Below are 10,038 nucleotides of genomic sequence, written 5' to 3'. Positions count from 1 at the left end.
TCGCTTCACAATGCAGATGTACTCGGTTCGATTCCTGGCTACGCCTTTCTACCTCGCGTTTTTTTTTTCGTCATCTCTTTTTTTTTGTTTAGGAGACACCCCCTCCTCCTCAACAAAGGAGTACAAGTAGTTTCTCAGCAATTTTTTTAAAAACATTAACATCAGAAAGTGTTAACATCTTGAACCGAACCAGTTAATAACAGTGAAGCACAGTGGTCATGTGGATAAGACATCGCTTCACAATGCAGATGTACTCGGTTCGATTCCCGGTTATGCCTTTCTACCTCGTGTTTTTTTTTAGCAATTTATTCTTCATATTGATTTGTCCTTCTCTCTTTTTTTGTTTGAGGGGAAACCCCTCTTCCTCAACAAAGGATACAATTAGTTTATCATCATATTTTTGAAAGTCATTAACTTCAGAAAGTGTTAACATCTTGAACCAAACAAGTTAATATCAGTGAAGCACAGTAGTCATTTGGATAAGACATCGCTCACAATGCAGATGTACTCGGTTCGATTCCCGGTTATGCCTTTCTACCTCGTGTTTTTTTTAGCATTTTATTCTTCATATTGAATTGTCCTTCTCTTTTTTTTTTTTTTTTAAGCGGGCAACCCCTCTTTCTCAACAAAGGAGTAAAATTAGTTTTTCAGCATATTTTTGAAAGTCATTAACATCAGAAAGTGTTAACATCTTGAACCGAACAAGTTAATATCAGTGAAGCACAGTGGTCATGTGGATAAGACATCGCTTCACAATGCAGATGTACTCGGTTCGATTCCCGGCTACGCCTTTCTACCTCGCGTTTTTTTTCATCTCTTTTTTGTTTGTTTAGGGGCCACCCTCTCCTCCTCAACACAGGAATACAAGTAGTTTATCAGCATATTTTTTAAAGTCATTAACATCAGAAAGTGTTAACATCTTGCACCGAACAAGTTAATATCAGTGAAGCACAGTGGTCATGTGGATAAGACATCGCTTCACAATGCAGATGTACTCGGTTCGATTCCTGGCTATGCCTTCTTTTACCTCGTATTTTTTTAAGCATTTTTTTCTTCATATTGAATTGTCCTTCTCTTATTTGTTTGTTTAGGGGACACCCCCTCTTCCTCAACAAAGGAGTACAAGTAGTTTATCAGCACATTTTTTTGAAAGTCATTAACATCAGAAAGTGTTAACATCTTGAACCGAACAAGTTAATAACACTGAAGCACAGTGGTCATGTGGAAAAGACATCGCTCACAATGCAAATGTACTCGGTTCGATTCCCGGCTCCGCCTCTCTACCTAGCTTTTTTTTAATCATTTTGTTTCTTCATATTGAATTGTCCTTCTCTTTTTTTTTTGTTTAGGGGACACCCCCTCTTCCCCAAAAAGGAGTACAAGTAGTTTATCAGCATATTTTTTGAAGTCATTAACATCAGAAAGTGTTGAACCGAACAAGTTAATATCAGTGAAGCACAGTGGTCATGTGATAAGACATCGCTTCACAATGCAGATGTACTCGGTTCGATTCCCGGCTATGCCTTTGTACCTCGTGTTTTTTTAAGCATATTTTTCTTCATATTGAAATGTCCTTCTCTTTGTTTTTGTTTAGGGGACACCCTCTCCTCCTCAACAAAGGAGTACAAGTAGTTTATCAGCATATTTTTAAAGTCATTAACATCAGAAAGTGTTAACATCTTGAACCAAACAAGTTAATATCAGTGAAGCACAGTGGTCATTTGGATAAGACATCGCTCACAATGCAGATGTACTCGGTTCGATTCCTGGCTATGCCTCTCTACCTAGCTTTTTTTTAATCATTTTTTTTCTTCATATTGAAATATCCTTCTATTTGTTTTTGTTTAGGAGACACCCTCTTCTCCTCAACAAAGTAGTACAAGTAGTTTATCAGCATATTTTTTAAAGTCATTAACATCAGAAAGTGTTAACATCTTGAACCGAACATGTTAATATCAGTGAAGCACAGTGGTCATGTGGATAAGACATCGCTTCACAATGCAGATGTACTCGGTTCGATTCCCGGATACGCCTTTCTACCTCGCGTTTTTTTTTCATCTCTTTTTTGTTTGTTTAGGGGCCACCCTCTCCTCTTCAACAAAGGAATACAAGTAGTTTATCAGCATATTTTTTAAAGTCATTAACATCAGAAAGTGTTAACATCTTGAACCGAACAAGTTAAGATCAGTGAAGCACAGTGGTCATGTGGAAAAGACATCGCTCACAATGCAGATGTACTCGGTTCGATTCCCGGCTCTGCCTCTCTACCTAGCTTTTTTTTAATCATTTTTTTCTTCATATTGAATTGTCCTTCTCTTTTTGTTTGTTTAGGGGACACCCCCTCTTCCCCAACAAAGGAGTACAAGTAGTTTATCAGCATATTTTTTGAATTCATTTACATCAGAAAGTGTTAACATCTTGAACCGAAAAACTTAATATCAGTGAAGCACAGTGGTCATGTGGATAAGACATCGCTTCAAAATGCAGATGTACTCGTTTCGATTCCCGGCTATGCCTTTCTACCTCGTGTTTTTTTAATCATTTTTTTTCCCATATTGATTTGTCCTTCTTTTTGTTTGTTTAGGGTACACCCCCTCTTCCTCAACAAAGGAGTAAAATTAGTTCATCATCATATTTTTGAAAGTCATTAACATAAGAAAGTGTTAACATCTTGAACCGAACAAGTTAATATCAGTGAAGCACAGTGGTCATGTGATAAGACATCGCTTCACCATGCAGATGTACTCGGTTCGATTCCCGGCTATGCCTTTGTACCTCGTGTTTTTTTAAGCATATTTTTCTTCATATTGAAATGTCCTTCTCTTTGTTTTTGTTTAGGGGACACCCTCTCCTCCTCAACAAAGGAGTACAAGTAGTTTATCAGCATATTTTTTAAAGTCATTAACATCAGAAAGTGTTAACATCTTGAACCAAACAAGTTAATATCAGTGAAGCACAGTGGTCATTTGGATAAGACATCGCTCACAATGCAGATGTACTCGGTTCGATTCCCGGCTACGCCTTTCTACCTCGCGTTTTTTTTTCATCTCTTTTTTGTTTGTTTAGGGGCCACCCTCTCCTCTTCAACAAAGGAATACAAGTAGTTTATCAGCATATTTTTTAAAGTCATTAACATCAGAAAGTGTTAACATCTTGAACCGAAAAACTTAATATCAGTAAAGCACAGTGGTCATGTGGATAAGACATCGCTTCACAATGCAGATGTACTCGGTTCGATTCCTGGCTATGCCTTTTTTTACCTCGTATTTTTTTAATCATTTTGTTTCTTCATATTGAATTGTCCTTCTCTTTTTTTTTGTTTAGGGGACACCCCCTCTTCCCCCAAAAAGGAGTACAAGTAGTTTATCAGCATATTTTTTGAAGTCATTAACATCAGAAAGTGTTGAACCGAACAAGTTAATATCAGTGAAGCACAGTGGTCATGTGATAAGACATCGCTTCACCATGCAGATGTACTCGGTTCGATTCCCGGCTCTGCCTCTCTACCTAGCTTTTTTTAATCATTTTTTTCTTCATATTGAATTGTCCTTCTCTTTTTTGTTTGTTTAGGGGACACCCCCTCTTCCCCAACAAAGGAGTACAAGTAGTTTATCAGCATATTTTTTGAATTCATTTACATCAGAAAGTGTTAACATCTTGAACCGAAAAACTTAATATCAGTGAAGCACAGTGGTCATGTGGATAAGACATCGCTTCAAAATGCAGATGTACTCGTTTCGATTCCCGGCTATGCCTTTCTACCTCGTGTTTTTTAATCATTTTTTTCCCATATTGATTTGTCCTTCTTTTTTTTGTATAGGGTACACCCCCTCTTCCTCAACAAAGGAGTAAAATTAGTTCATCATCATATTTTTGAAAGTCATTAACATAAGAAAGTGTTAACATCTTGAACCGAACAAGTTAATAACACTGAAGCACAGTGGTCTTGTGGATAAGACATCGCTTCACCATGCAGATGTACTCTGTTCGATTCCCGGCTATGCCTTTCTACCTCGCGTTTTTTTTTCACCCCTTTTTTTGTTTAGGTGACACCCCGTCCTCCTCAACAAAGGAGTACAAGTAGTTTATCAGCATAGTTTTTAAAGTCATTAACATCAGAAAGTGTTAACATCTTGAACCGAACAAGTTAATAACAGTGAAGCACAGTGGTCATAAAGAAAAGGATTATTTTAATCTTAGAGGGATCCGGTAACTTTGTCTTAGATTCTGAAACAAAATCCTGGATTTAGCTCATGCTGCAAAAAAGCCTGCAATGATAATTATAAATCTTTAGGTCAGTCAGGAACCCCATGAATTCTACAAGCCGATCGCCTGTCTGATTATCAAGATATTTATGATTGGAATTACAAATTTTGAAACCGTTCGCCAAACGGTTTTCATAACACTACAGTCTATTGGGGGAAAACGAGTGTGGTAAAACCGGTCACTTCAAGATTTTTACTTTTATGAGGCACTTCTTGATCCTTTTGAAGCGCGATTTATTTTTTTAGGGCTTCAATATTTCAATATATCAAAGACATTGTTAAACGATGCCTGATTATGAGGTGGATACGGTAATTCAGAAATTCGGCCAGTGTCATTTTCAAACAGTGCCTTTACCGCTTCTTTTTTTCCTGACACACTCTCCAGTTTGCAACACTGCCCTTTTCACGTCACCTTTCTTTCTCTCCCCCCCCTCTCTCTCTCTCTCTCTCTCTCTCTCTCTCTCTCTCTCTCTCTCTCTTGTCTCACTCGTGATATCTTCTATTCCTGTCCGATTTTCCTTCTGTTCTGACCTCCTGCGCTTAACAGGAACAGTTTATTGAGCATGATATTTTCCACGTAAACGGATTCAATGATTTCCCATATAGTTCATGATCTCTTTCATTCCAAAATGACGTACAAGTTTATATTCCAGTCACACCGCTGAGTCAACTCCTAAATTGACCGACTACCGTCACAATATTGGCCCTTTAGGGTAATGTAATTTTCTTGTTCGATCGTGGTGTGATGTAGATCTTGTGAATGTGACTGTGGTGGTATCTATTATTGGTATCGAGGGCATATTGCTGTATTTGGTTCATTCGAAGAACGACACTTGAAACTCGACCAGAAGCGTGCCAAAAATTATAGACATAAAAACGATGTGTAGAATCGCAGCCAGCACGAGGCGAAGCGAGAATAGCTACTCCCTCGCAGGCCCAATAAAACCCAAAGATAACTAGGAGGACGCCCCTTTTCTATCTCACGCTATCTCACTCCCTCTCAATCAATCCCTTTTCTCTTTCTCGATCATCCTCTTTCCCCCTTCTTCCCCTCTCCTTCTTATATCTCATTTTCACCTCTTCCTACCCTCTTATCCTTTTCCATTTCTCCTCCTTTTTTTGCATCCTCCTCCTCCTCTCTCTCTCCCTCTCTCACTCTGCAAGCCTGTCTGTCTATCTCTATGTCTCTCTATAATTATTTCTCTCTCCCTCTCACCTTTCTGTCCCTGTCTCTCATTCTCTCTCTCTCTCTCTCTCTCTCTCTCTCTCTCTCCTAGCTTCATTTTCTCTCTTACTCCTTCTCTCTTCTTCCCTATCCTCTCCTAGTTCTCATTATCCCTCAAAGATTCATTCATATCGGAATAATGATGATGTTTTAAAAGTTCTTTAACTCCTCTTCTCCTCCTTCTCTTCTCATCTCCCATCCTCTCCTTCCCCATCCCCTCTCAGTACTATCTCCTTTCTCGTCTCCTTTACCGATATGATTTCATTCATACTGACACATTGGTGCTTTTTTCAAGATGTCTAGATCTTATTTAAAACAAATATATCGCCTCCTTCTTCTCCTTTCTCCTCTTTCCCGTCTTCTCTCTTCCTCTTATCTCCATCTTCTCTCCTATGAATTCATGTTTTCTGGGAAATTGGTGCTGTTTTCAAGATGTCTTGATCTTATTTAAAACAAATATATCGCCTCCTTCTTCTCCTTTTCCTTTACCCCATATACCCATCCCCTCATCTCTCCATCCTATCTCTCTCTCTCTCTTCTCCCCCATCCCCTCATCTCTCCATCTTCTCTCCTATGAATTCATTCATACTGACACATTGGTGCTGTTTTCGAGATGTCTTGATCTTATTTAGAACAATTATATCGCCTCCTTCTTCTCCTTTTCCTTTACCCCGTATACCCTCTTCCTCATCTCCCCATCCCCCCCCCCCTCTCTCTCTCTCTCTCTCTCTCTCTCTCTCTCTCTCTCTCTCCCCTCTCTCTCTCTCTTCTCCCCATCCCCTCATCTCTCCATCCTCTCTCCTATGAATTTATTCAAACTGGGACGTTGGTGCTGTTTTCAGGATGTCTTGATCTTATTTAAAACAAATATATCGCCTCCTTCTTCTCCTTTTCCTTTACCCCGTATACCCATCCCCTCATCTCTCCATCCTCTCTCTCTCTCTCTTCTCCCCCATCCCCTCATCTCTCCATCCTCTCTCCTATGAATTCATTCATACTGACACATTGGTGCTGTTTCAGGATGTCTTGATCTTATTTAAAACAAATATATCGCCTCCTTCTTCTCCTTTTCCTTTACCCCGTATACCCTCTTCCTCATCTCCCCATCCTCTCTCATAATATGAATGAAGTTATTCATACTAGGACATTGATGATGGTTTTCAAGGGTTCTTGATCCCATTTCAAACATAAATCGCCTGAAGAAATTGATTCCATTCACAAACTAAATGTCTCTTAAGTGAGATGAATGAAAATTCTTGCTCTCAAGCATCTCCTAACCATGCTAACAGTCATCATTGCAATCGTCAGATCGTGTGTACCATTAATATGATTATTGGTCTATATTTCAAACAATTCATATACTTTCCATTCATTTATCGGGTATTTCTCAAGCCTTCATTAATTTGTCCCTCTGAATGATGACTCTGCTCGCTTTGAGCATAGTAATGAAATGAAAACTATCCATAAATTATTGTTGACACCTCTCGTTAATTGAGCCATTAATCATTAAAGACAGAGAAAAGAAGAAGGCAAAGATCACGTGAGAGAGTACAGGAGAAAGTTAAAGAGAAGGTTGAGTTCTGGGAAGAGGTGAAAGATAATTTATGAGCATTATCATTGTTCTTATGCACATGTGGAATAACATCAGATAACAAAATAATGTTCCCTGAAAGCATGGCCCTTCAAATGCTTTAATGTTCTAAATATGGCATGTAACAGCATACAAATCGGGACGGATTTTTATCCCACATGCTCGTGTAGTCCCATATACATATTTCTGTTAACAGTACTTGTAACTTTACCAAGACTGGGCCAAATTTCTTATCATTTTGATGATTCCAGAACCTTGCAGTGCACACCAATAGTATTGGAGGAGCCATTGAAGGACCGCAATGGCTCCTCGTTGCAAGCAATAAAGATAAAGACCTGCCAACCAGTACGATTTAGTCGTATTTAGTACGATTTTTAGAAGCAAATACGACAGTACGATTTTCCTTGATAAAATACGATTTTCAAAAAAAAAAAAAAAAAAAAAAAAAAAAAAAAACATTATTATTATTTTTTTTTTATTTAAAAAAAAAAAATTGTGTGTGCGTCCACCATTTTCAATGGCAAAATGTCCATTCTGTCCTGTAAAGTATCCTACAAGCACCTCACATCGGCAATTTGGGGATGTTTATTGGTTCATCGAACACACTAGTCGTGACGAAATAATGCATATTCAACCAATGATCAATAAAAAAAATTCTTCCTGTAGGTAGAAACTGTAAGAGGCATTGATCCCTGTTTATTTTCAAGAATACAACTTTTGTCAGTAAAATACAACTTTTGACACTAAAGAATACAGTTTTTGAACTCCAGAGGTTGACAGGTGAGTTGAATAAATGTATGCTAGATGATCAACCTTTTCTGATCGATTCCACACCGTTTCTTTCACAATGCAATCGCATGGCCAGAACTAAACGTTATCTTTAAGTACTGGTGAGGCTGACTTTTAATTTGTGAGTTTTCGCATTCCTTTTATTTTAACATGGAAGAATAGCATAGAAGCAAAGTCATAATAACAGAATATTTCTCTTAAAATACCATGACCGAATTGGCTTGAAACTTCCACGGAGCAAATTGTGATGCAGTATGACTTGGGTAAGGATGTACTATTCACTTTACCGTATATGATATTTAACAAGAGTAATCATCTTCTTTTTTTAGAGGGGATAAATCCATAAACTACGTAATTAGCCTTTCTCAATTGATTCTTAAGAGTTAGTTTCGAAATGCCGTGGCATGGCCCTTCTCGTGCCATAAACATTTCCTTTCAAGGTATAGACCAATTTTGGAAACGCACCCTCTCAAAAAATGAAATGGAAGCTCTTATTACCAATCACGTAAAAGAATATCTTTTGACTAATAATTTACGTGATGATACAAATTTTGCCGGGAAACCACCTACTAATTTTTTGATATTTTGGTAAATTATCATATCGATCCGGCCTGGATAGATATCGCGATTGCACTCCAACATTAAACATTTGGGCATATATTTCTTTTCTGTTGTTGCGAATTTAGGTTGAAGTATTGCCATCTAAACCTCTGAAGGCAATATTTTAACAATATTGAATGGATATGTTGCACCCAAAACCCTTGAACCACAATTTTACCACTACCGGTCTATACCTTTAAATGCAACTTGACTTTCTACCGTATATCAAGGATGAGCGTTTAATTTTCGGAATTGCCTTTGAAATTAAACTTTTTATCCAAGACGACTGGGCTAATACTAAACTGTATCTTGAAAATACTGCCTGGGCAGACAGAGTAAGGTTGGAAAGCCTTTACGGTCAGCTTCTCACCCAAGAGCATGATCGTGATAAAGCAGAGATAGAGAGGAGGGGTAGCCATGGGAACGGTGTATCGGGTAAAGCTGGAGCTAGAATAGGAGCGTGTCGGCTCAAGAGGGGATGCATGGTTGGAAGGGTGTGTCTTTGAGACCCTCAAGGGTGAAGGATACACCCTGTCTTGATAGAGAAATGTTCTTGGATGACAGGCGGGCGAAGGACAGGAGTGTACTGCATGCATAATCAGGATTGGAGGGGAGGGGGTGATTATAGAGACAACAAGAACAAGAACAAGAAAAAAGAAAGAGAGAGAGAGAGAAAGAAAGAGAGAGAAGGAGATAGGAAGGGAGGGATATAGAAATATAGAGAGATGGGTTTTGAGAGGGGGAAGAGAGAGCGAGAGGGTGAGAGAGAGAGAGCGAAGGGGGAAGGGGGTGGCGGAGAGAATATATATATATATATATATAGAGAGAGAGAGAGAGAGAGAGAGATAGAGAGAGAGAGAGAGAGAGAGAGAGATAGAGAGAGAGAGAGAGAGAGAGAGAGAGAGAGAGAGAAGCTTATCTGGCCTTGAGAAAATTCAAGGGTGAGATGAATGGTATAAGGGACAGAAAGAGAGAGAGGGAGGGGGCGGAGAAAGAAACAGAGAGACATACACAAAAAGAGTGAAGAAAGAGAACGGAACAAATTCGAATGATCTATGGAGGTGATGAGATAAGTTGGCCGGGTTAATGACAGAGAGACAGATATATATAGAGAGAGAGAGAGAGAGAGAGAGAGAGAGAGAGAGAGAGAGAGAGAGAGAGAGAGAGAGAGAGAGAGAGAGAGAGAGAGAGAGAGAGAGAGAGAGAGAGGGGGGGGGGGGGGGGGAGGGTGAATGAGCAATCTTCCAACGCATGTTAGATGGAATAGTATTTCAATTATCCGAGAACCAAAATAGAAGTCACCTGAGAAAACGGCACCGATTCAAGAAACACGACACCTCTGCAATTTAATTGCCAACTTCTGAAATAGGAAGGTTTTGAACGAGAATTCTGTGCCGCGCTGTTTATTTTTTTCCTTCCCTGGCATTTTCTTCTTCATTGGGTATATCAAGCAGTCTGTGCCCATTAACCCCGTTGGGAGGGGGAGGGGGAGGGGAGAGGGGGGGGGGGGGGCTGGCCGATCAAGGGACCCCTAAGTATTTATCATTTCTTTCGGTAAAAGCTAACCT

This window comes from Strongylocentrotus purpuratus, unplaced genomic scaffold, assembly GCF_000002235.5.
Source record: "Strongylocentrotus purpuratus isolate Spur 01 unplaced genomic scaffold, Spur_5.0 spur5_scaffold_18, whole genome shotgun sequence".
Lineage (NCBI taxonomy): Eukaryota > Metazoa > Echinodermata > Echinoidea > Camarodonta > Strongylocentrotidae > Strongylocentrotus > Strongylocentrotus purpuratus.
This window is presented reverse-complemented; position numbering follows the sequence as displayed.